The sequence below is a fragment of the Nycticebus coucang genome, chromosome 4, assembly GCF_027406575.1.
Source record: "Nycticebus coucang isolate mNycCou1 chromosome 4, mNycCou1.pri, whole genome shotgun sequence".
In the NCBI taxonomy this organism is placed as follows: domain Eukaryota; kingdom Metazoa; phylum Chordata; class Mammalia; order Primates; family Lorisidae; genus Nycticebus; species Nycticebus coucang.
In genome coordinates, this window is record NC_069783.1 from 131,493,135 (window position 1) to 131,520,374 (window position 27,240).

The following is a 27,240-nucleotide window of genomic DNA, read 5'->3' on the forward strand; positions in this document are numbered from 1 at the left end:
TTAAGTAAGCAGAGGACCTACAGGTTTGTCCTCTATAGCCTCAGGTCTGTTAACGAATCTCCCAGAAGGGAGGGGGCTTGATGAGGCATTTCTGACTTCCCCTCTTACCGCTAGCAACTCAGCCCTTTGGCCAAGAGGGGGGTCCAATTAGTCAGCTGGAGGGGGGAGCCTTAAGATTTTATTTTTAGTTATTATTATTATTTTTTTGAGACAGAATCTTACTTTGTCACCCCCTGGTAGAGTGCTCTGGTGTCATCTCATCTCCGCTTACACCTTTCACTGGCGACCAATATAACAGAGTAAGAGTTTGACCGTCGATGCTGCCTCTGGCGGATCTCGGCCAAAAGAGGAGTTGTGAACTAAAATAAAACCTTACAAACCACAGCTCCTTAGAAGGCCTCACCTGCCGCAGCCGAGCCGGGCACGCGGTTCCGGATGAACGGAGCTCCCGGAAGCCCCGCCCCCGCCGCCGCCCGCGCGCGCCCCCCACCTCCGCCCCGCGCGCTGCTGCGCTCGGCCCTCCCCTCCCTCTCCCGCCCTCCGCCTTTGTCGGGCCTGAGGTTGCGGGTCAGCAAGAGCCTCCAGCGTGAGCCTGCGGCTGCAGCCCCGGGCCACCCAGCCCTCTCCCCCTCTTTTCTGCCTGTCTGCCTCTCCTCCCTGTCGCCGTCTCTTCCTCCCGCGCTCTCGGTCTGTGAATCTCGACCTTCATTTCTTCCACCCCGCCCTGCCCGGTCCCTCGCGTGCCCAGTCACCAGGCCGCGTGGGCCCTGCAACGCCTCCTCCCCTCCCCCAACCGCCACCCCCTCCCCGCAGGCCACACGGGGGCCGCAGCTGGGCCTGCTTGGCCTGGAGCCCTCTCAGCGCCGACACTTCTCCAGGCCAGTGAGCCTCCCACCCGCCGAGCAAAATGGGAAATGAGGCAAGTTATTCTTTGGAAATGTGCTCAAAGTTTGGTGCAGATGAAATTAAAACGTTAGGAAAAAGATTTAAGAAGCTTGATTTGGACAAGTTTGGTTCTTTGAGTGTGGAAGAGTTCGTGTCTCTGCCTGAGTTACAACAGAATTCTTTAGTACAGCGAGTAATAGAGAGATTCGACACAGATGGGAATGGAGAAGTAGATTTCAAAGAATTTATGGAGGGAGTCTCTCAGTTGAGTGTCAAAGGAGATAAGGGGCAGAAGTTAAGGTTTGCTTTTCCTATCTAAGACGTGGATAAGGATGGCTGTATTTCCAATGGGGAACTCTTGCAGGTGTTGAAGATGATGGTGGGGAACAATCTGAAAGAGACACAGTTACAGCAAATCGTAGACAAAACCATAATAAATGCAGATAAGGATGGAGATGGAAGAATATCCTTTGAAGAATTCTGTGCTGTTGTAGGTGGCCTAGACATCCACAAAGAGATGGTGGTAGATGTGTGGCTCTTTTTTTTTAAATGACTTTTTACTTGGGTCAAAGATCCCCAGAGGGTAGGGTGTGGAAGAGGAAGGAGAAACTACTCTGCTAGTGCTTGGGGTCAGGATTATTTATTTATTTATTTATTTTTTTGTAGAGACAGAGTCTCACTATCCTGCCCTTGGGTAAATTGCCCTGGCGTCACACGGCTCACAGCAACCTCTAACTCTTGGGCTTACCCGATTCTCTTGCCTCAGCCTCCCGAGCAGCTGGGACTACAGGTGCCCGCCACAACGCCCGGCTATTTTTGTTGCAGTTTGGCCAGGGCTGGGTTTGAACCCGCCACCCTGGGCATATGGGGCCGGCGCCCTGCTCACTGAGCCACAGGCGCCGCCCGTTGTGTGACTCTTTTTAAAGAGTACCACCCAACACTTTTGCTTTCTCATCCATCTCTGAAGATCTGCTCAAGATGCCCAGCAATGCTCTCTGTGTATTTAAATGGAAGTATTTTTCTCTGTGAAGCCACGTTTTCCAACATGAGCCTCATGAAGCCAACCAAGTGTTATTGAACTTACTCTCTGAATAACTCAGTGTAGCACTTTAAAGTCTGAAGAACAGCAGCATGAAAAGAGCATATCAATGTGGTGGAGAAAGGGAAGGGGTTGGCTTTTTATTTTTCTTCATGTTTTATAAGAAGAAAGTATATATACATATGTAAATATTTATATGTAGCTTTCTACGTATATAGTAGGTTGGCTTTAATTTAATATACTTTGATTCAGAAACAAAATAGAGTAAAAGTGCCAAGCAGAACATAAAACATCCTTACTTTTATTTCACACAGTTTTTTTTTTTTTGTTTGTTTGTTTGTGTTTTTATTTCACACAGTTTTATATATAGATAGGAGATTGTACAATTTGAGCCCGGTGTTAGGCCAGCTGTTTTCCTTTTCCTGTGCTTTCTCCTTTGAGAGATTGACAAAGCATTTGTTAATGTCTTATTATTTACCTTAATTACATTTTTGTAACAAAGGAGTCTGTAACTTTATTTATACTTGAGAATATATTTCCAGGGACTACGTCTCACTGCTGAGCAGCTTTTAATATGCCTCTCCTTGAGGAGAAAGTATAGTTCAGCGCTACTGCCAAGAGCTAGTTCTTGTGTGCATGTGATAACTGCACAGTGCTTATGGCTGCTTCATTCTGTTACTTTACAACTAGGAGCCTTGCATTTATTGAATGTCCCTGAGTAAGGGTAAGTTACCAGTTGTGATTTTATACATAAAGGCCAGAAGCTAGCTTAGGCAGTCATGATTTATTATGTGCCTTACTTAATGAAGAATACCTGAAATAATCGTGTAACTGCTTTGGATATCCATCTGTTTCATTAAATGGATAATTTGTCATTAAACTTGTGTTTGAACCATGAATTTCCCTTTATGTTTCAAAAGACTTGCAACAAATAAAAACTGGGGACATTAAATGTGCCTATATGTACTAAACACCCATATATATTTGTGATTAAAATGGGAGAAATCTTGCTAATTATATGTCACAGAAGAGCAAAATGCTATTCAAATTTGTACCTCTCTTTACTGTAAGGCATAGAGAATGCATAATGGTTTTCCTTGATTTGCCCATATAATTGGTAATGGGTAATAACTTAATAGATGTGTGTGATATAAAAGTAGTATATCCTGTTCTACCACTTGATGTTATCCCTTCCCTTTTCTGCAAAGGTACTATTGGCTGGAAGAAAAACATTTTGGTTAGCTTCGTATGACAGTATTTCCTGATATAGTTTTTCTGTAAAAACTGGTTTTATAATCATGAGTGGAAAAGGGCAGGTTGAATCGAGTTGACTGAATCTTTTTTTTTTTTTTTTTTGGTAGAGACAGAGTCTCACTTTATCACCCTGGTAGAGTGCCGTGGCGTCACACAGCTCACAGCAACCTCCAACTCCTGGGCTTAAGCGATTCTCTTGCCTCAGCCTCCCAAGTAGCTGGGACTTTAGGCGCCCACCACAATGCCCGGCTATTTTTTTTGTTCTTGCAGTTTGGCCGGGGCCAGGTTTGAACCCGCCACCCTCGCCATATGGGGCCGGCGCCCTACCAGCTGAGCCACAGGCGCCGCCCAGAGGTGACTGAATCTTAAGCTGAGCGCACCTCCTGCCATGGCTGTTCCTTCAACTGAGTGCTGCACATCGTGGGCTCTGCCTGTGAGAGAAAAATCCCGGTGCTTGGTGTCCTTGCATGACATGGAATTTTGCATGTAGATCAATTTAAAATGTATCTCTTGTTTACATAATTTGCATAATTTTAAAAGACAATGTTGCCAAACTTTGGAAATGTTAATATTCAAACTGAAAATCTCCACTTCATGTAACATCTTCCTCTGGTTTATAATCTCAGCCAGTGGTTTAATCTGTTCCAGTGTCAACTGCCATGTGCTCTGCTTCAAGGGGGAACCTAGTCTTTGTGAATTTTTTGTACATTAGTATTTGTTACAAATATTTTAGCAAATGCTTTCTATTTCTCTTGGTTGTGCATATCTTGGCTGGCGTTACAGAAAAATAGTGCAGACATTATTTCCTTACTGGGGAATGGGTTTGTTTCCTTTTCTTTCTTTGTTTTTTTAGTTTGTGTGTGGGTTGGGTAGGGGAGGGGTGGTTTATGTTGAATGTTTAGTTTTTCTTCTGCATGGTACATCACGTTGTGGGATCTTTAGAGAACTTCATACTGTATGAATAAGAAAACAAAATATTTGAAACTTGAAAAAAAAAAAAGTTAAGCCACCACGCCTGGTTTAAGTATTTTATTTTGGTTCACAATTTCTCCCTTTGGCCAAGATCTGTGCCCCCACCCCCACCCCCCGGCTTAAGATTTTATTTTGGTTCACAATTCCCTTTTGGCCAAGATCCACCAGAGGCACCATTGATGGCCAGACTCTTATTTTGTCCCATCCCGAGAGCAAGACTGGATGTTCGGGCCAGGTTTGTTAGAAGGGAAGGGTGACTCACCTGGGCAGTGCTCAGGGGCAGTTAGAGAACTCTTTCAAATATAGGGGTGTAGGGTAGTTGGTAGGCAAATTCTACAGCTTGCCCAGAATGTTAGGGTCCTTTGGTGTGAATTTCTGAGGGGGTGTGGGTAACAAGACCCTTTGTGCCTTTGTCTTAGGAGGAAAGACAAAGTCTTTTGTCTTTGTGGCTATGTTAGGCTCCAATAGCTGGGATGGTATGGCCCCTGCCCTGGCTCCATCTAGGCCCTTGGTGGGACCCTCATGGCCAAGAGAACTGAAAAGCCAAAAAGACTTACATCCATGAAGTGTTTTAGGCCAGATGGGACTGGAGGTGAACAGGTACTCATGGAGGCTTTCAAACCTTCTAGACAACATGAAGGTAAAAATCAAACTGTTAAAGGCAAAGCTACAAAATTAATTGATCAGTGTTGTGCTACTATATTTTGAGGTTTTAGTTGCAGGCTTGTAACAAATAGGCCAAGGAATTTAGAAACTTAATCACTTAAGCTAAGGAATTTAGAGACTTTTGTTGTGTCACCTTATTTTAGTCTCTTTAGTGATTTGTCCTAAGGTGGCTAATAAATTTCCTGTTACATCTCTTTTTGTATAAACCCCATCCTGGGGACAATTATGCTCAGGATGGATGTTTGGACCACATGGCCCAAAAAGACAAACTTTCTCATTTAGTATTTGTTTAGGCTTCTGTGTACCCATCCTTGATCTTGATCTACTTTAATCTATAGAAGTAAATGTTTTCCCTACGTCTTTGAACATATTTCCAATAGTTGAATTAAATTCTTGTCTATTAAGCCCAATATCTTGACTTCCTCAGGGACAGTATCTACTGATTGCCAACCCCCACACCCACCCCTGTGCATGGTTTCTTTGTGCCCCTTATAAATTGTGTTGAAAATTGGATATTTTAAATAATACTACATATACTGTAACAATTCTAGAAATCAGATCCCTGCCCCCAGGGTTTGGTGTGTACTGCTGCTTATTATAGTAGTTATTATTAATTTATTTAGTGACTTTTTGGAACTAATTTGTGTTGTCATGTGTGGCCACTGAAATCTCTACTAGGGTAGGTTAGTCTGCTGATGAATGAACAGAGATTTCCTTAAAAGTCTAGAACCAGTAAGTCTCCGAGATTTTCCCAAGGGGCTTGTGTGCGTGTTAGGGCGTACCTTCAGCACTCAGCAAGATGGTTTTATAGCTCTGCCTTAGCTTTCATTGCCTGCTTTGTGCAGAACCTCAGAATCTGACATGGATGAGAGGTTAGGGACTTCTCTGATGTTTCCTGACAATGCTCACAGTCCTAAATATGTATATGACCTTCCAGATTTCAAGGAATGTGACTCATGGTCTTCCAGCTTAACAAGGAAATGTTGGAGTATTTCAGAGTTCCTATGGATATCTCATTCCTAGGCCTTTTCTATTAAGTTTTGTTAGTTTGTTTGTTTTTGAGGCAGAGCCTCAAGCTGTCACCCTGGGTAGAGTGCTGTGGCATCACAGCTCACAGCAACCTCCAACCGCTGGGCCCAAGCAATTCTCTTGCCTCAGCCTCCCAAGTAGCTGAGACTACAGGCGCCCGCCACAATGCCCAGCTATTTTTTGGTTGTAGTTGTCATTCTTGTTTAGCAGGCCCAGGCTGGATTTGAACCCGCCAGCTCTGGTGTATGTGGCTGGTGCCTTAGCCGCTTGAGCTGCAGGTGCCAAGCCATCTATTGGTAAAAGGTGCCAACTTTTACCCATCGCCTCATGTAGCTGCCATGTTAAGACACTTCTTATAATTGTCTTCCACAAACACCCTTTTAGGTCAAATAGAAGCAAGCCTTTCCAGGAAGGTCTTCCATGTAACAAACAGGTCAAATAATGACAGTTCATTGGAATTGTGGCTTTGAAAGAGCTCTGGCTCCATTTTGCTCCCTCTGGTACTAGAGATGTGGGCTACTTTTTGTTGTTGTTGAGTCTCACTTTATTGTCCTTGGTAGACTGCTGTGGCGTCACACAGCTCACAGCAACCTCCAGCTCCTGGGCTTAGGCCATTCTCATGCCTCAGCTTCCCAAGTAGCTGGGACTACAGGCGCCCGGCACAACGCCCGGTTATTTTTTTGTTGCAATTTGTCTGGGGCCGGGTTTGAACCCGTCACCCTCGGTATATGGGGCTGGTGTCCTCCCCACTGAGCCACAGGTGCTACCCAGATGTGTGCTTTTTTTTTTTGCGACAGAGTCTCACTTTGTCACCCTCAGTAGAGTTCCCTGGCGTCATTGCTCACAGCAAGCTCAAACTCTCAGGCTCAAGCGATTCTCTTGTCTCAGACAAGAGTACTTGCCTCCCGAGTAGCTGGGACTACAGGTGCCCACCAGAACGCCAAGCTGTCTCTTTTTTTTGTTTTTAGAGGCAGGGTCTTGCTCTGGCTCAAGCTGGTCTTGAACCTGTGAACCTGTGAGCTCAGGCAATCCACTCACCTTGGCCTCCCATAGTGCTAGGATTACAGGTGTGAGCGACTATGCCCAGCCTACAATATGGTTTTAAATCTCTAAAGTCTCCATGGCCATGGGCTAATTAAATATTTAATCACTGGAAGTGATTGAGAAAAGGAGTAAAAAGAGAAATGTCATTCTCAAGAGGTTCTCCCAGATGAATAGATGAAGTTTAGAAAGGTATTTTATATTTAGTTGTCACAGAATTAAGGTTAAAGTAACAGCTATTTTAAACCTTTTTTCTTCAGAGAAGATAAACACGGGCTTTGCAATCAGAACTAACTTTAAATTTCAGCTTTGCTTCTAACTAGCTTAGTGGTCTAGGACAAGTTATATAAAAACTCTCTGTGCCTCGGTTTCCTCATTTATAAAAGATAATATTTACCACGTAAGCTTATTGTGAGGACTAAATGTAAAATGCTGATCACAAACGATGGGCAGCCCAATAGATATTAGCTATATAATTGTTATTTTTAGAATGTTCTGCAGAAGTACACTAATAATTGTTGAGTAGAGTTAACCTAAAGGCAGATTTTCTTTTCTCTCTTGCTATTTCTCTCTTTTGTTTTGTTTGTTTGCTTTTAAGAATGGAAAAGAAAATCTGTTCCAGCATTTTGGAATACAAATGCGTCAAAATTAATTTATTCATTTTACTGATACTTAAATAAAATGATTTTTTCAACAAACATTGATTAAATATCTAGTAAATGTCAGGCACCATGCCAGGCACAGGTATGACAATGTCACTAAGTTGTGGTCCCCACTCTCGAGGGGCTGACAGTCCAGGAGAATGACGAGTGCCCAGGTGATTACAAGCACAGTAACAAAGGCTGTGAGGTGATACAAAACTATCAGTGCGAGTGTGTGCCAAGAATTCCCTTCTGTCAGATTTATCCCTTTTTCTTTAGCCCTAAGGCCAAGGATTAGGTCCATTTTTTTCTTAATCAGATAAATTAAACCACGGATTTAAAAAAATTTTCAAAAGATGAAAGACTAACACCTCAGATTATGGAGGGTAACTGGCATAATAAACCTGGGTAGTTCCCAAAGGAAAAGTGCTTGGCAGAGTCTTAGGATGATTTAAGGGAAAAACAGAAAATGTTTTTATTTTTTTACCTACAAGTTTCATACTAAAAAACGAATATAAACTCTTTGTGGAGTTACATGTACATTGAAATGCAGGTAATTTTAATTCAATTGCATTTTTCAGAATTCTCAATCGTAATCCTCTGACAACTGTTGAAGATTCATATCTTCATAAATTGCCAGCATTAAAATATCTGTAAGTATTGCGGTCATCTCATGAATCATGAGATTATTTCTGCTGTTATTTTTTATTTTCATCAAAGATTAAGTATGTTGAATTTAGGCTAAAAAGTCATAATTTAAACTTTAACTGGTTATTAAAAAAAGGTTATTGGCAAAGAAAAGAGATTAAGAATGGATGTGTAATGAATGGGTAAGACAGCCAGCAGGGAAAGAGAACAGTAGTATTGAGGAATGTAGATAAATATAATATATATAGATGCATGTAGGAATATCATTTATCCCAGAAAGCAAAAAAGAATAGATGCTTCTATTTTAAAAATAAAAAATAAAGGGCGGTGTCTGTGGCTCAAAGGAGTGGGCGCCAGCCCCATATGCCGGAGGTGGCAGGTTCAAACCCAGCCCAGCCAAAAACTGCAAAAAAAGACACCTCCCCCCAAAAGAAAAAAAATAAATAAATAAAGTAATCCAGGGAGGTGAATCCAATAAGAAAATGGGAAGATAAATGTTAAAAAGTGTATACATTCCATTATTTGATGTCATTAATTGGATGCTGCAAATGAACATAATTACATTTCTTCAGTAAAAGCTCTGTAATCATCTTCTATGGCAAATAAACTCTTGAGCTGGCTTGTTTTATATAGAAACAAAAATTGAAGTGCTGACATGTCCTTGAAATATCTTTTTAAGTACAGAATTTTTCTATTGGGGTTAATATCTTGACTCTTCGGACTTTCTCCTTCAGAGACATGGGAACAACACAAGCCCCACTTACAACAGTCGAGAACATCCTCATGACAACTCTTGAGTTGGAAAAACTAAGTTATTTTTTTCTTAGATTTATTTTCACTTAGTACTTTTTTTAGGTTTATGTTTTCGTAAGTCAGTTTTTGTGAGGTATAATTTTTATGCAGTAAAATTCACTCTTTTTAGGTGCACCAATCAATGAATTTTGACAAATGTATAATTATGTAACCACCGTCACATTCCCCAAATAGAATGTTTCTGAAGGCGCCCTAAAAAAAGCCTCTCATGTTCCTCTGCAGTCGGTCCCCTCCTCCCACCATCAGCCCCTGGCAACCACAATCTGATTTACATCCCCATGGTTTTGCCTTTTCCCGACTGTCTTAGAAATGAAATCAGATGTGGTATGTAACCTTTTGTGTGAAGCTTCTTTCACTGAGCATCATTGTTCTGATATTGTATTACTATTCATGTTGTATCTGTCAGTGCAGTTAGTCCTCTCCTCATTCACAGCTTCAACCAAGCACAGATGGTGAATATTTGGGGTGGGGTCGGGGGGGTGGGGGAGAGAATAAACTATAAAAAATAATATGTGTTAAAATACAGTATAGCAACAATGAACATGGCATTTACACTGTATTACATAATATTCTAAGAGTAATCTATTTTATTTTTTAATGTTATGTATTTATTTTTTTTTATTATTAAATCATAGCTGTGTACATTAATGCAATCATGGGGCACCATACGCTGGTTTTATAGACCGTTTGCACATTTTCATCACACTGGTTAACATAGCCTCCCTGTCATTTTCTTGGTTATTGTGTTGAGACATTTCTATTCTACATTTTCTAAGTCTCACATGTACCCTTGTAAGATGTACCATAGGTTTAATCCGAGCAATCACCCTCCCTCTGCCCATCCTCCCCCTCCCTCCCCTCCCTTCCCTCCCTTTCCCCCTTCTCCCTATTTTTAGGTTATAACTGGGTTATAGATTTCATGTGAAAGCCATAAACTAGTTTCATAGAAGGGTCGAGTACATTGGATACTTTTTCTTCCATTCTAGAGATACCTTACTAAGAAGAATATGTTCCAGCTCCATCCATGTAAACATGAAAGAGGTAAAGTCTCCATCTTTCTTTAAGGCTGCACAATATTCCATGGTGTACATATACCACAATTTATTAATCCATTCGGGGATCGATGGGCACTTGGGCTTTTTCCATGACTTAGCAATTGTGAATTGGGCTGCAATAAACATTCTGGTACAAATATCTTTGTTATAATATGATTTTTGGTCTTCTGGGTATACACCTAGTAGAGGAATTATAGGATTGAATGGCAGATCTATTTTTAGATCTCTAAGTGTTCTCCAAACATCTTTCCAAAAGGAATGTATTAATTTGCATTCCCACCAGCAGTGTAGAAGTGTGCCCTTTTCTCCACATTCATGCCAACATCTCTGGTCTTGGGATTTTGTGATATGGGCTAATCTTACTGGAGTTAGATGTTTTCTCAAAGTAGTTTTGATTTGCTCCCAAACCCTCAAAGAGGAAGAGAAATGGAGAGCAAAAATGGATCATTCTCTCAGAGAGTTCTGGGATAATTCAAAGAAGGCGAATATCTACCTCATTGGAATCCCTGAAACTTATGAAGTGGCCTCACAAGGTACAGAGGCCCTTGTCCATGAAATTATGAAAGAAAATTTTCCAGACATGCCTAGAGATTCTGAAATTCAGAGAGCAGACAGTTTCAGAACCCAGCATGACTCAATCCGAGTAAGACATCCCCCAGGCACATCATAATTAACTTCACTAAAGTTAATACAAAGGAGAAATACTGAAAGCAGCCAGACATAAGAAATCCATTACCTACAAAGGGAAGAATATTAGAATGACTGCAGGTCTCTCTGCTGAAATTTTTCAAGCCAGAAAAGGGTGGTCATTGAATTTTAATCTCCTAAAGCAAAATAACTTTCAACCCCTGATCCTGTATCCAGCTACACTGAGTTGCATTTATGATGGAGAAATTAAATACTTTAATGACATTTATATGTTGAAGAAATTTGCCATAACCAAACCAGCTCTTCAGGATATTCTCAGACCTATCCTCCATAATGACCAGCCCAATCCTCTACCACAAAAGTAACTCAATCAGAAACTTTTCATCAAATTCCAACTTCCACAGTGGTGAAAAGATTAAAAATGTCCACTGGCCTTTCAAAAAACTCAACACCCAAAATTTTACCAGACTTATCAATATTCTCCATTAATGTGAATGGCTTAAACTGTCCTCTAAAGAGGCACAGGTTGCCTGATGGGATACAAAAACTCAGGCCAGATATTTTCTGCATACAAGAGTCACATCTTACCTTAAAAGATAAATATAGATTCAGGGTGAAAGGATGGTCATCCATATTTCAGGCAAATGGTAATCAGAAAAAAGCAGGTGTTGCAATTCTATTTGCAGACACAATAGGCCTTAAACCAACACAAGTAAGGAAGGATAAGAATGGTCACTTCATATTTGTTAAGGGTAATACTCAATATGATGAGATCTCAATTATTAATATCTATGCACCCAACCAGAATGCACCTCAATTTATAAGAGAAACTCTAACAGACATGAGCAACTTGATTTCCTCCAGCTCCATAATCATCGGAGATTTCAACACTTCTTTGGCAGTGTTGGAATGATCCTCCAGTAAGAAGCTGAGAAAAGAAATTTTAGATTTAAACCTAACCATCCAACATTTCATCCCAACAAAACTGAATACACATACTTTTCATCAACCCACGGAACATACTCCTAAATCAATGACATCTTAGGTCACAAGTCTAACCTTAGTAAATTTAAAGGAATAGAAATTATTCCTTGCATCTTCTTGGACCACCACGGAGTACAAGTTGAACTCAGTAACAACAGAAATCTGCATACTCATACAAAAACATGGAAGTTAAATAACCTTCCATGATAGCTGAATGATAGCTGGGTCAGAGTAGAGAATAGGAAGGAAATTGCCAAATTTTTGGAATAAAACGACAATGAATACACAAATTATCACAACCTGTGGGATACCACAAATGCAGTCCTAAGAGGGAGATTTATAGAACTGCAAGCCTTCCTCAATAGAACAGAAAGAGAGGAAGTTAACAAATTAATGGGACATCTCAAGCAACAGGAAAAGGAAGAACATTCCCACCCCAAACCCAGTAGAAGAAAAGAAATAACTAAAATTAGAGCAGAATTAAATGAAATTGAAAACAAAAGAATTATACAACAGATCAATAAATCAAAAAGTTAGTTTTTTGAAAAGGTCAATAAAATAGATAAATCTTTGGCTAACCTAACCAGGAAAAAAAAAGAGTAAAATCTCTAATCTCATCAATAAGAAGTGACAAAGACGAAATAACAACAGACTTCTCAGAAATTCAAAAAATTCTTAATGAATGTTACAAGAAACTTTATTCTCAGAAATATGAAAATCTGAAGAAAATTGACCTATACTTGGAAGCACAGCACCTTCTAAGACTTAGCTAGAATCAAGTGGAAATGTTGAACAGGCCAATATCAAGTTCTGAAATAGCATAGCATCAACCATACAAAACCTCCCTAAAAAGAAAAGCCCAGGACCAGATGGCTTCACATCAGAATACTACCAAACCTTTTAAAGGGAAACTAGTACCTGTATTACTCAACCTGTTCCAAAATGTAGAAAAAGAAGGAAGGCTACCCAACACGTTCCATGAAGCAAATATCACCCTGATCCCCAAACCAGGAAAAGACCCAACAAGAAAAGAAAATTATAGACCAATATCACTAATGAATATAGATGCAAAAATATTCAACAAGATCCTAACAAACAGAATCCAGCAACATATCAAACAAATTATACATCATGACCAAGTCGGTTTTATCCCAGGGTCTCAAAGCTGGTTCAATATATGTAAATCTATAAGTATAATTCAGCACATAAACAAATTAAAAAACAAAGACCATATGATTCCCTCAATTGATGCAGAAAAAGCTTTTGATAATTTCCAGCATCACTTCATGATCAGAACACCTAAGAAAATTGGTATAGAAGGGACATTTCTTAAACTGATAGATACAACAAACCCACAGCCAATATCGTATTGAATGGAGTTAAATTGAAATCATTTCCACTCAGATCAGGAACCAGACAAGGCTGCCTATTATCTCCCCTGCTCTTTAACATTGTAATGGAAGTTTTAGCCATTGCAATTAGGGAAGAAAAGGCGATCAAGGGTATCCATATAGGGTCAGAAGAGATCAAACTTTCACTCTTCACAGATGATATGATTGTATATCTGGAAAACACCAGGGATTCTACTACAAAACTCTTAGAAGTGATGGAGGAATACAGCAGCATCTCAGGTTACAAAATCAACACTCATAAATTGGTAGCCTTTAGATATACCAACAATAGTCAAGCTGAAAAAACAGTTAAGGACTCTATTCCATTCACAGTAGTGCCAATGAAGATGAAATAGTTGGGAGTTTATCTAACAAAGAACGTGAAATATCTCTATAAAGAGAACTATGAAACTCTAAGAAAAGAAATAGCTGAAAATGTTAACAAATGAAAAAACATACCATGCTCATGGCTGGGAAGAATCAACATTGTTAAAATGTCCATACTACCCAAAGCAATATACAATTTTAATGCAATCCCCATTAAAGCTCCACTGTCATACTTTAAAGATCTTGAAAAAATAATACTTCGTTTTATATGGAATCATAAAAAACCTCGAATAGCCAAGACATTACTCAGAAATAAAAACAAAGCAGGAGGAATCACACTACCAGACCTCAGACTATACTATAAATCAATAGTGATCAAAACAGCATGGTACTGGCACAAAAGCAGAGAAGTAGATGTCTGGAACAGAATAGAGAACCAAGAGATGAATCCAGCTACTTACCATTATTTGATCTTTGACAAGCCAATTAAAAACACTCAGTGGGGAAAAGATTCCCTATTTAACAAATGGTGCTGGGTGAACTGGCTGGCAACCTGTAGAAGACTGAAACTGGACCCACACCTTTCACCATTAACTAAGATAGATTCCCACTGGATTAAAAATTTAAACTTAAGACATGAAACTATAAAAATACTAGAAGAGAGTGCAGGGAAAACCCTTGAAAAAATCAGGGCGAGTATTTTATGAGGAGGACCCCCTGGGCAATTGAAGCAGCTTGAAAAATACACTACTGGGACCTGATCAAAAATATGTTTATATATATATATATATATATATATACACACACACATACATATATATATATGAATACATAATGAAGAGCTATTTTCTCACATGCTTGGAGAAATTTTAATTTTAATTTAATGCTAGATAATAAAGAAAGCTTCATCAATAGACTGAAATCTATCCTAGCATTCTCTGGTTCACACAAAAATAAATAACAAAATCAAAAAAATATGTGTGTGTATATATAAGTACAAATTTTAAAGTAAATCAGAGTAAAATATAAGAATTACTACATAAAATTTAAAGTATTTTTACTTGAATGATACCAAAGGTAAAACATACCAAAACTAAACTTTGAAAAATAATTATAACATATTACAAACAGACGGTACCCTAAGTTCAATGGGTAGGGCTCCGGCCACGTAGACCAGGGTTGGCGGATTTAAACCTAGAACAATGACAGCTACAACAACAACAGCAACAAATAGCCAGGCATTGGCAGGCACTCGTAATCCAAGCTAATTAGGAGGCTGAGGCAAGAGAATTGCTTAAGCCCAAGACTTTGAGGTTGCTGTGAGCTGTGATTCCAAAGCACTCTACCTAGTGTGACAGCTTGAGACTTTGTTTCAAAAAAATATATATATATATTACAAACAATATTATACCTATAATTTAAAAGTTATGTGAAATGAAATAGAGAAATTTTGTGGGAACATTATACATGTCATAAAACAAATGATTAATGTATAACAATACAAAATTACAAAAAATTCATCTGTAATTTCCAAAAACATTGATGATAAAGGAAAGCAAGTTTAACTTTTGGAAATGAACGAAAATATTAACAGAAAAATTTTTTTGAGACGGGTTCTTACTATGTCACCCACAGTAGAGTGCTGTGACATCACAGCTCACAGCAACCTCAAGCTCTTGGGCTTAAGCAATTCTCTTGCCTTCTATTTATAGTTATTTACTTATATATAGAATTACATCTACCCCATTTATTGGCAGGAAGTTGGAATCATGATTATCCTTAGAGGCCATATGAGTGGAAGGGGCCACAGAAGTTTTCTGGGGATACTCAATAATATCCTTTTCTTGATCTGAATGCTGGTTACCATGTATTTGCTCACTTTATGAAAATTTATGAAGCTATAAATTTGTGATTTTTGCATCTTTGGGAGCTGTTATACCCCAAAAGTGTTTAATGGAAATAATCATAAATACTGGTAAAACTGATAAAATACAGTCAGTAGATGGCTTTATGAATATTTGCAAGCACGTTTAAGTAGCAGCAGGCAATGATGTCCTAAGGACATTTTTTTTTTTTTTTTTGCAATTTTAGGCCGGGGCTGGGTTTGAACCTACCACTTCCAGTATATGGGGCCGGCGCCCTAATCCTTGGAGCCACAGGTGCCACCCATCCTAAGGACATTTTGAACACTCCTTTCCCGAAAAGATTCTTTAGCCTCCTTCTCATGTCAGCAAGTGAACAGTTTTGTTACTGGCATGAAGACAGGCAATAAAAATTGGAAGTAAAAGGAAGTTAGGAGTTGGATAAAGTTTTCACTGGATTCTGTAGATACAAGTTGATTTGGAATACAGGAATTTGTGTAAATCGGTGGTTTTCCCAATATGTTCCCAGGCCTGCAGTGTCAGGGACCTACTGACGCTGAAACTCTGGGGATGGTCCCAGACAGTTGTGTGTTAACACATCTTCCAAATAATTCTGGTGCCTGCTGACTTTTAAGACACACAGATACAGAATTAAACCATAGAGACAATACCTGTTCTTTTCTTCTTTGTTTTCCTTTGCTCTTCTTTTTCCATTTAGCAAGTTCTCAGGCACACTTGCGGTAATCAAGACATAGTTCTGAATGAATAAGTCATGCTTTGCATGTTAAATGGCACATAGCTGTTTACTGAATTGAATTTAATTAATTGTATTCCACATACAGAAATGGGACCGACAGAATTTGAATTAACGTTCATGCTGCTTTTTTTCTTCCTGTTACTTCAGTAATCCTGCAGGTGAGGAAAGAAAGAGTAAAAGGAAGGACTCTAATTTTTGTTGGCATTTGAATAGCTCATTCTCATAAAGCTCTTGATGCCATTCCTAATGTTTGAAAAAAACTTCTGATAGAGACAGAAAAAAATCATAGCTCATGGACTTGTACACAGACAAAATGAAAGTGGAAAAAATCAATTAATCTCTGGTGAGGGAGTGAATTTTCATTTAAAAAGGATCGTAATAAAAGGGTTAAAACCCACAAAATACAGGGAAGCTACAATGAATTGTGATGAATTGAAGTGAGACACCCAAGGTTATTGCGGGGAATCGAGCCAATGCAATCAGAGGGAAGCCATCAGTTTCTGTAAATATGAAGGCTTGACACTGCAGGCTTTCTGAATAATTTCAGATGCAGCATTAGTTTCACAAATAAAAGAAGCAGCAAAGGTAAAATGATCTAATGTGTCAGACTTCATGAATACACATGAACATTTCATGAGCACCAGGAAGTCAGTTATCATTGAAATGATTTTGATTCTGATGCCTAGGTCCCAGATCATTAAGCAGCTATTAGGTATAAACCTTGCAATTAAACACGTTTAGAATTGGCGTGTGGCTAGAGTCTCTGCTAGTGGTTGGATGTTATGCAGAGTTTTGCTTCAGTATCACGAGACTATACGTCTTCATGAAAAGATGTAAATCTCCTTTCACAAACACGATGGTGATTTAAATGCCACCTAAAATATTAGAAATTATAATATTCAATGGCATCTAACGAAGAGAAAAATACGTAGTGAAGTCACTTTTTCACAGTAACTTGTATTTAAACAAAAGAGATATATAATAAGCCATATTTATTTTGTTCTATCATTTACCTTACATTTAATTTAATGTCATAGAAAAGTGAAAAATGAGATTTTAGTTTGAGTACCTGTATAACTTAACATTTTTTCAATAAAAGATAGACATGAGTACATCTATTCATCAATTGATTAATTATCTATTATTATCTATGCACAGTTTAACAGTAAAACATAATTAAATTTCAACACAAATCTTAGGGTTTTTCTATGTTGAATTTACACCTTATTTATTTAAAATAGCTTCACGTTTCTAAATGTTCTTCAAAGAAGTTATGCCTCAAACACTGTGGATTTTGAGTGTTATATAACTTCTGGTCAGATCTGGATTCTTTGGGTAACATAGTCACAGTCTATACCAAAAATTCCTCTTCTAAAAGGGAATAAGAAATATCTTCTAACAGGAACTTAGGAGTTCAAGATTGGTTTTAACGGATTAATTTGTATTATTTAAAGATGTATAAGATGTAGAAGAGAGATTTTGTGTAACAAATGCAATCAATGTAACCTGGTTCAAAAAACTAAAAAAAAAAGAATAGGTTACTCACCCTATCACCCTATAAAATACTATGTCACAGGACCCCTCCCATTTTAATAAATTTACCAGGGACCCTGAGAGAACTGGAAGAAATAAAATTACTAACTTACTAACTAATGTCACTAGGAAAAAGAACAACCAAAAAAAGATTTTAGAATGAGTGAATGATACATATCCTGTTAGTTTATCTCCCCCAGTCCATCCTCACTCTCCAGGTAACCTAGTGTGGATTAAAGACTGGAGCCTGGCCCACTGAAAACATGGTGAAAAGGCCCCTACTTGGTGATCCTGTTCACACCAACAGCAATAAAGGTGAATGGCATCCCTGCCTGGATACATCACTCACATGTGAAACCAGCCAGTGATGAGGAGTGGACAGTCCAAGGACACCCAGAGCATCCCCACCGTCTTACCAGACCCACAGCCCTACCCGAGTCACGTACCAGGAGCTGACTGGTCTATGCACAGCAGAAGCTTGAGGATGAGCAGCAGAGGCATGGGTCTGATTGCTGATTCTTTGCTTTGGACTTTTTCACCTTTCTTCTTTAATCTTAGGTGTAAGACATGATGAAGGTTGTGAAAATTGTATCCAAAAAGTGACCCAATCTAGACAAACTGTCGAAATTGTGTTATTGGTTTACTCTTAGTATGAACATATTGGAAAGCCCGAAGGTACTTGCATATGTAGTGACACCCAATATCAGATGTGTGCACCCCACAGTGGACCAGTTGTTTCCTACAATCCTTCTGAACCCCCAGCAAATTGAATTTGCTATGTGGTATACTGATATCCCTAAAAAGACAATAACCCAAGTTATAACAGAAGGAATACCTAAACAAGTAAAAAAAAGATAATAATTAATAACAACTTTGCAATATACACAGACATGCCTTTTTATATTTTCAATAGTAACTAAAAGTTATCCATGTAAAAATACTATATATTTCTGAAGAATTATTTCTATGTATTTCATATTTTGTGCTGTTGTGTTAACTTTATTTCTCTAATTGTTAATGGTATATAATGGATATTTGTACATTGAACTTGAAAAAATAATAGAATAATGTTAAACATTTAAAAAAAGATGTAAAATAGCCCTACACCCTATCTTTTTTATCTTCAGAGACTCTTTCTTCTAGTATTAACCTTCTATTGTTTTTCTCTTTTTACTATAATGGAACATAAGGTCATTGGAAGCTAAAACGAGTCCTTTATGAAGAAACAGTATTCTCATAGCAATAAGATGAAACAAATGAAATTGCCATTTGGTAGATCAAAACTTATTAGTCATGATAATTTCCTATGTCCAAGCTTAATGATAAACATGAGCTTTATCAATTAAAATGACATAAATTTGACATCATTTTAAAAGAAATAGTGTGTGTGTGTGTGTCAAGAATTGCACTAGATATTAAGATGCATTGTAGTAAGAAAATAAATATCTCCTGACAAGTAGAGGATATGGTCCCATAAACAAAGTTTCCATGAGAAAGTGTTTCATTTTTATTTTTAATTTTTTAATAATCATGTCTATGTTCATAGTTAGCACATAGGAAGGAAAGGATAATTGGTAGTCAAACCAAAAGAGCTCGCGGGGCTCAGAGGAAGATGGCGTATTATGCACCTGCGTGGGTCAGGCTCAGGTGAGCTGCTGCACTCTGCCCTCTGCTCTGGAAGAAACCTCTCACTGCCAGATTACTGACACTCTTTTATTTAGAAAAAAAAAATGTTATTTATTTTCTAGTGACTCTTACTTCAAAACACAGAATGAAACATGTAGCAGCCCATATAGCCTATGGCTAGGAGCAGTGAGAGTTATAAGAAATATCTGTATAGCTCAATAATGGACCACCTTGGTGACAAGGACATGGAGCGGGCCTAACAAGTGTGAGAGCTCCTGAGATGACAGTCTCTCCACCTGTGGTGTTGAGAGGCAGGAGATCAGCCTTGTATTAGGCTGGAGAAGAAGGCAGTCGGGAGCATGCGCATTCTATCACGGACCCGCTTACTCTGACTCTGTCTCCTCTCCTGGCGATAGTGAACACCAGTGACAAATGGCGTAGTGGACAGGATTCAGTGAACGCAGACCGAGAGGGGAATAAGCTTTAGCAAATAAGAAACACAGAGAGAAGAGAAACAGAAATATTTAGAGGGAAAGAAATGTCTAAGAAAAAGGCAGCCAACAACGGGCCTTTCTCATTTGGTTTTTCCTCTTCTTTCCTCCCCCCCCCCCCAATTTTAACTATCTCTTCTGTGGGAAAAAAGCCAACAAAAGCCTTTAGCCTCTTCTGTGAAGCGGCTGGAGAAAAAAAGCAGAAAAAAGCCTTTAGGCAAGAGGGAAAGAGAAAAGATAGAACTAGGAGATAAGAAGAACTTTTAGTAAACAAGCCTTTAGCCTCACGGGTGAGAAAAGCCTTACGTAAAACAGCAAAGAGAAAAGTTTGGGAACAGGTGTAAGAGTTTATTAAGTTAGGAAAGGGAACTTCTAACTGCCTTCCCCTATATCTTTGCCTATTGCCAGCAAGAAGTAGCTTTTGAGAGACCGAGGCCTGAATTCCTTTTTGGCAGTTAAGAGTTCTGTTTAAAAGAAAAGAATTGAGGTAGATTAAAGAGGCTGGTGAAGAAATAGAGAAAGTGAAGTTTTATAAAAAAGCTAAGACTTGTAAAAAGAAACAGCTAAAGAGTTTCTGTCCCTTTAAGGCAACCAAAGGTTCTAAGAGTTGAAAAGGAACAATTGTAAAGAGTAGAGGGCCGAAAGAAACAGCCAGTAGAGAAAAATCATGGCAAATGAGATACAAGCGCTAAAAGATTAAACAGTCTTACAGTTGAAGCAGGTAAATGCTATGTTGACATGACAACTCAAATTGGGCAGCTGGAAGATCAGAGGGTAAATCCCCCAGTTAACATCAGATGCCATAAATGTGGGAAGGTAGGCCATCAGAGAAAACAGGGTTTCAAAGGGGAAAGAGCGCTGAATGCTACAGAAAAGGAACCAAGAGTGGGTGGCCCTGTATGCCAGAGGTGTGGGTTCAAGCCTGGCCCCGGCCAAAAACTGCAAAAAAAAAAAAAAAAAAAAAGAACAAGAGCATGAAAAACTCCATGTGTGTGGAGGAGTGTAAAAAAGGCTTTCATTGGGCAACAAATGCCCTTCTCAGTTTGATAAAGATGGAACACCTTTATTGTAGGGAAATTAACAGTTGGGCTAGAATCCGGACCCACTGGTAAATGAAAGAAATTAAAACATAGTTTCTTTAATATTTTCATTTCCAACTATTCTCGGAAAAAAAAAAAAAAACAGTATAATTCAATTGTATGCCATGGGAGCACTCTCCAGCTTGGTTGGACCTATGGTGCCTCAACATAAAACTGAGGAAATTAAACCAGGCCAATGCACGATGATGGAGAATTAGATTAAATATGTTTGTGGAATGTTTGTTTATCCTGCGTGGTGAAGGGGTAAGCCACCTCTCATCAGCGTCTGTGTACTATAACTGGGTCCACTAAAGAGCCTGGACACGGCCCAAAGGGGAAAGGGACACTCGGGGTAAGTGACTCCTTTGGGAGATTATGAGAAGGAGGACAAGGTGGAGAAGGGTAACTGAGAGTTAAACCACCCTTGTGCTAGGGAGCTCCATTAGAAAAAGTCTGGAATCAATTGGCAAAAATTCTGCTGGAAAAGCAGCTTGAAAGCAGGAGAAACTCCGCTACCGAGGAACTGTGAAGTGCGGGACCACTGAAGGACCATGAGTAACAGAGCCTCTGAGAGGAACTGTGAAGTCCAGGGCCCTTAGTCCACGAGTAACTGTCAGTCCACAAGTAACTGTCTTTTGAGGTCTGTGAAGGGTGGATTTGTTAGGACCACGAGTAGCAAAACCTTTGGCATAGCGAGAGAGAAATCTTTGCTTGCGAAGATTGCAAGGAATGTGTTATCTTTTGTTCATCAGTTAAGTAAATAACAAAGGAAAGTTCCTACAGTTAAAGAAATGGTAAATTCTCTCAGCTAAGATTTTCTCAGTTTGTCTTCTCAGTTTAAAAAGACCTTTAAGGAAATTAACGTTACAATCACAGCGTTTCCCTAGCTGCCGCTAATGGTTTAAATCTGTATTGGGCTTCATCATTTAAAGAGCCCGGTACCTGGAATTCTGAACTTTGACAATTACCATATTGTTTTGCCTAGCAAGAAAAGGGCTAGATAACAGGAAGAACTGCCCTTACCACATTAAAAATTATTTTGTTTGTATAAAAAAAGGGGGAAATGTAGCAGCCCATATAGCCTATGGCTAGGAGTAAAAGTTATAAGAAATACCTGTATAGCTCAATAATGGAACACCTTGGTGGAAAGGGCATGGAGAGGGATTTAGCTCTCCTAACAAGCATGAGAGCTCGCGAGATGAGAGCAGTGGTGAATTGGCAGTCTCTACACCTGTGGTGTTGAGCGGCACGAGATCAGCCTTATTTTAGGCTGGAGGAGAAGGTAGTTGGGAGCATGCGCATTCTATCATGGACCCGCTTACTCTGACTCTATCTCCTCTCCTCTCCTGCCTTCAGAACACCAGCACAGAGACACTGAAGATTACTAAGCTCTACTAAAGACTACGATCTATCTCCTCTAAGACTGCTTTGCTCTCTCTCTCTCCAGCTGAAGTAGTAGCCCTCAGGCACTTAAGAGAAATTATTCCTGAGCAAGGTAGCTTAGCAGTCTGCATCTGGAACCTAATTAAGCCAAGCCCAAGACCTGGCCAGTCCCGGGCCCTGACAGAAACAAAATGCATAAACTCTTCACGCCAGTAATTTTACTCTTAGGGACAAACCTTGGAGACCTCTTTGCATATGTTTGTTAAGATTCATATGTGAGAGTGTCTGTAGGCCTGTTTATTATGGCCAAAATGTGACATAAATTGTAACATTGACAGATCGACTATGATAGACTATATAAGTAAATAAAATACAGATAAATTAAATATGGCTATAGGTAATATGTTTGAAATTCAAACAATACTTAATGAAAATGCATGCAAATGATTAAATTCATATAGATCTTTAAAACAAACAGGAGTATGCAAACGTGGTTTATAAATATGTATATTGAGAATTAAAATCACAGCCAGGCTGCATTTTAAATCATCAGAACATTTCCTCTGGGACATGTCAGTCTTCCTATTCAGGGAGGGTCACTTGCGGGGCTGTGGTGGTGATGACAATAATTTATTCTTTGAAATTAGCGGTAAATGAATTTTTGTTTGATTTTCATTCTGAAAACTCTACATATATATTTTATGCATATCACATTAACATTTCTGCTGAACAAAAGTTAATTTAAAAAATCTTAATTACAGCATCTACAAGCTTCAGAAGCACACTCTCCCCATGCTTGTGAGACAGATTCTGATGTAGTCTTTCTTCTGTTTCAGAAAATAACTCCCTCTGGATAAGACCCATGATGTTAAAAAAAAAAAAAAAACCTATGCTCTTTTCCAATTAAATAAACAAAAGTAAAAGCAAAAAAATTTTTTTTTATTATATATATATTTTTTATTAAATCATAGCTGTGTGTGTATATTAACACAATCATGAGGTACAATATGCTAGTTTTATATACAATTTGAAATATTTTCATCAAACTGGTTGACACAGCCTTACTGGCATTTTCTTACATATTATGTTAAGACATTTATATTCTTTTTTTTTTTTCCTTTTTTTTTTTATTGTTGGGGATTCGTTGAGGGTACAATAAGCCAGGTTTTTTAAAAATCAAAAAGAGTGTGTTTGTGTGAAAACATAAATGCAATGTTCTTTGTATTTGTTGTAATTGAAACAATTATTATCTCTGGAAAGAAAGTTTTCTCATTTTTTGTTTAATGGATGACCACTCCCAGATCAAAATGCTAATGCCCGTAAGTTATCATGCGTTTAGAGTTATTTTGATTTCATTTTTGTCAAAATGATTTTTTAATAGGGCAAAATTATGTGGATTGCTTGAGCTCAGAATTTCGACACCAGCCTCAGCAAGAGCTGGACCCCATCTCTACTAAAAATTGAAACTTTTTTTCTGTCTCAAGAAATAGTACAAAATTTTTATGCAGTTGACTTACAAATGTTCAAGCGTAGTTAGTATAATTTTGCCAATTTGAAATAACCTGTGTCACATACCCACTTACTAGAATCCCCCGTTTCTAAAGATGACAATCCGCTAGCCTCACAAAAAGCCTTAAAATGTGATGTAATGTAGAAGATTATTATTTGCCGCAAGAAGCCCTTAATGTTAGTTTATTAGTTTTTTTTAATATGGTGCCCTAAGCAACACAAAAGTCTTATGTCCCCACATTGTTCTTTCTCATCTAGAAGTTTAATCCATATTTTTCAGTAAATGTTTACAGATTCTCCCAGGGAAGGTGGGTACTCATGAAGTAAAGCAGCCAGGGAATGAGGAAAGAGGAGAAAAGGAGGAGAAATATAAGAAAAATAAGGAGAATATTGAGAAAATCAAGAAAGTAAAGAAGGTTGCCGGTATCAGAGTTGCTTGTTTTTTACATAAAAAAATGGAGCAGATATTACCCATAAGAAACTGATTAACAAGCTGAATTGGAAGTTGGCTTGGATCTGAAAAATGAGGGGGGATTTAACATGGCTGATTAGAGGCATTTTATACTCTCTTCTTCCACTGGGAGGAAAATAAATAAGGCGGATGCTCACAATTTGAATAGATCATCCAAGAGAGAGCCCTGGAATACAACAGAAAAGTCACACAAAATACTTAAGGGAAGAAAGGGGAAGGGAGGAGGCAGCCTGCTCAGCAGGGCTGGAAGCCAGGACAGACTTCACAAACCCTGGAGCGGGGAAGTGAGACATCTCTGGAATTCAAGTTCTCATCCTGGGTTCCCACGATTCTAACTACAGGAGAGCCCCTCAATCCTTGTGGTCCCTGAACCTGACATAAACATGCTGTCTGTTAGCCCCAAAGAGGAAGCTCAAACCAGCCCCGAGACCCAGGTAACTACAGCAAGATGCATTCTAGAACCCTGCTCACAATGCCCTGCTCAGTGGCCGGGCGCCCAGCAGTGCTAGGGCTGAGGTCCAGGAGAAGCACTGGCTGATGTTCCTAGGTTTAGGCATGAGTGGCCCTGGGCTACTCCATGGGCTGAGCCAAACACCTTTATGAGTTACACCTTCATCAGACTGCTCATTGTCCGAGTGACTAGCAGTGAGGGCCCACAGTACCAGGGAAGAACTTGCTGCTGACCACAGAGCTAAATGGACAGGTCACTGGCCACTGCAGCTGAAATAAGACATAGTAGCCTGAGTGTCCCCCACCTCTGAACCTGGGCCACCATCACTAAAGGCAGCAGCCCCCCCATGGTAGGACACCAACATGGAATTTTGCTGGTGGCCTGGAAAGTGGCCCACCCTTGGGGACCAGCCCCAGTACCTATACTCACTATTGTGGGGCTTAAGAAGATGGCACCCTGGCCAGGCTTTACCCTTTTTCCCCTGTGGCAGAGCACACAGTCTAGGAACCAGGGGACTGCACAGCCCAGTCCAGACTGTTGGTACTTGAAAACTCTCAGGGTGCTAAGGTTCACCTTATACAACTAGGTGGTACCTCCACAGCTGGTCCCTATCAGTATGTACCACCGGTGGGCTTGAAAAGTGCTCTTCCCAGCCTATTCCAGCCATGCACCACTTGAAACCCAAAGGTCATTCCACTTCTCTCACTGCTAGCACTCATGTCACACCAGCTGCCCAGGGGTCTGAGTAGCCACCAACTTGCCTGGCCCTCACTGCTAATACCAGTATCTGAGTAAGCCACATGGAGGCCCAAGGATGCCCAGTCTGGATGCACCTGGAAACCTGAACATGCCTGAGAGCACCTAGGCAGGCGGACTTCACTCTCTGTTGCAACAGCAGGGGCTCAAAGACTGGCCTACCTGGTATCCCAGATCCTCAAAAAACTGCACCATAGCCTCCACAACAAACTTAACTTAAGCAAGTGAGGAAATCACAGATGTCACCAACACTATTTACAACCAGATAAATCATTCAGAGAATACACTACCATACACACCCAGAATCACAGCCAAATTGCCAAATTCATACTAAGAAAACTGACGTCCCCTACAAAAGTGAATTTAAAAATTGGAAAAAATGTTTAATGCATCAGACGTGAACGTGTGCAGATACCAATGTCCATGAAAGAATGATCAAAAGACAAGGAAATTTGAACACCTCCAAATAACATAATTCTCCAGAGAAAATCCTAAACAAAAGGAAACTCATGAAATCCTGGAAAAAGAATTCAAGCTACATATTCTATAGAAGCTCAGTGGGATACAAGAGAATGTTCAAACATAATACAAAGAAGTGAGAAAAAGTGCAGAATATGAATGAGAAATTCACTAAAGAAATAAACAGCATTAAAAAAAAAAACTGAGAAATCTGGAACTGAAGAATTCATCCAATGAACTGCAAAATACATTTGAAAGCCTGTGGCTCAACGGAGTAGGGCGCCAGCCCCATATGCTGGAGGTGGTGGGTTCAAACCCAGCCCTGGCCAAACACTGCAAAAAAAAAATAAATAGACTAAGTCATAAGACAAAATATCAGAATTTGAAGATAGGTCTTTTGAAATAACCTAGTCAGAAAATTAAAAAAAAAAAAGAAAAAAGAAAAAGGAATGAGAAAAGCCTTCATGATATATGGAAATCCATGAAGCAACAAATTCTACGAATTGCCAGTATCCCAGAAACCAAAGGGAGAATTAAAAACTTCAAAAACCTACTAAATGATCCAGCAAATCCAGAACTGGGAGTATGAACCACTTTATAAACGGATAAAGGCAACGTGGCCCATATACTCAATGCGCAGATTTTCAGCCACAGCAAAGAATGATGCTCTGACATTCGCAACAACACAGATGGAACTGGAGGATGTTACATGAAGTGAAATAAGCTGGGCACAGAAAGACAAATTTCACATGTTCTCACTCATACAGGAGCTAAAGAATTAAAAAAAAAAAAAAAAAAAAAAATGGACTCCTGGGCGGTGCCTGTGGCTCAACGGGTAGGGCGCCGGTCCCATATGCCGGAGGTGGCGGGTTCATGCCCAGCCCCGGCCAAAAATAAAAAAAATAAAAAAATAAAAAAAAAAATAAAAAATTCTTTAAAAAAAAAAAAAAAAAATGGACTCCTGAATACAAAATAGAGTGGTAGTTATGAGAGCTGAGAAATACAATAGGAAGGGAGGTATAAAAGCGTAGCTATAAAAATAGTTAAATACAATGAATAAGATCTAGTATTTGGTAGCACAATAACCAGACTACAGTTAACAATGATTTATTGTTTATTTTTAAACGTGTAAGAGTAGCATGGAATGTTCTTAAACCAAAGGAATGAAAAATGCTTGGGGTGACAGATACCCCAATTACCCTCGTTTAATCAAGGTAAGCCTGTATCAAAACATCACATATGTATGTGTGCCATAAATATATGCAACTACTATGTACCCTTAATAATTAGAAATCAACATAAAATAATAAAGAATAAATAAATAGAGACAATGATCATTTTTTTCCCATGAGTTTGTTGGCCATTCCTCTGTCCTCATGAGATAATATTCTGTTCATGTCTCTAGCCCAGATGTTAAGGGGGTTGTTTGCTCTAAACCACTTTAAGAGATCACCTAACTCCAGTGAGAG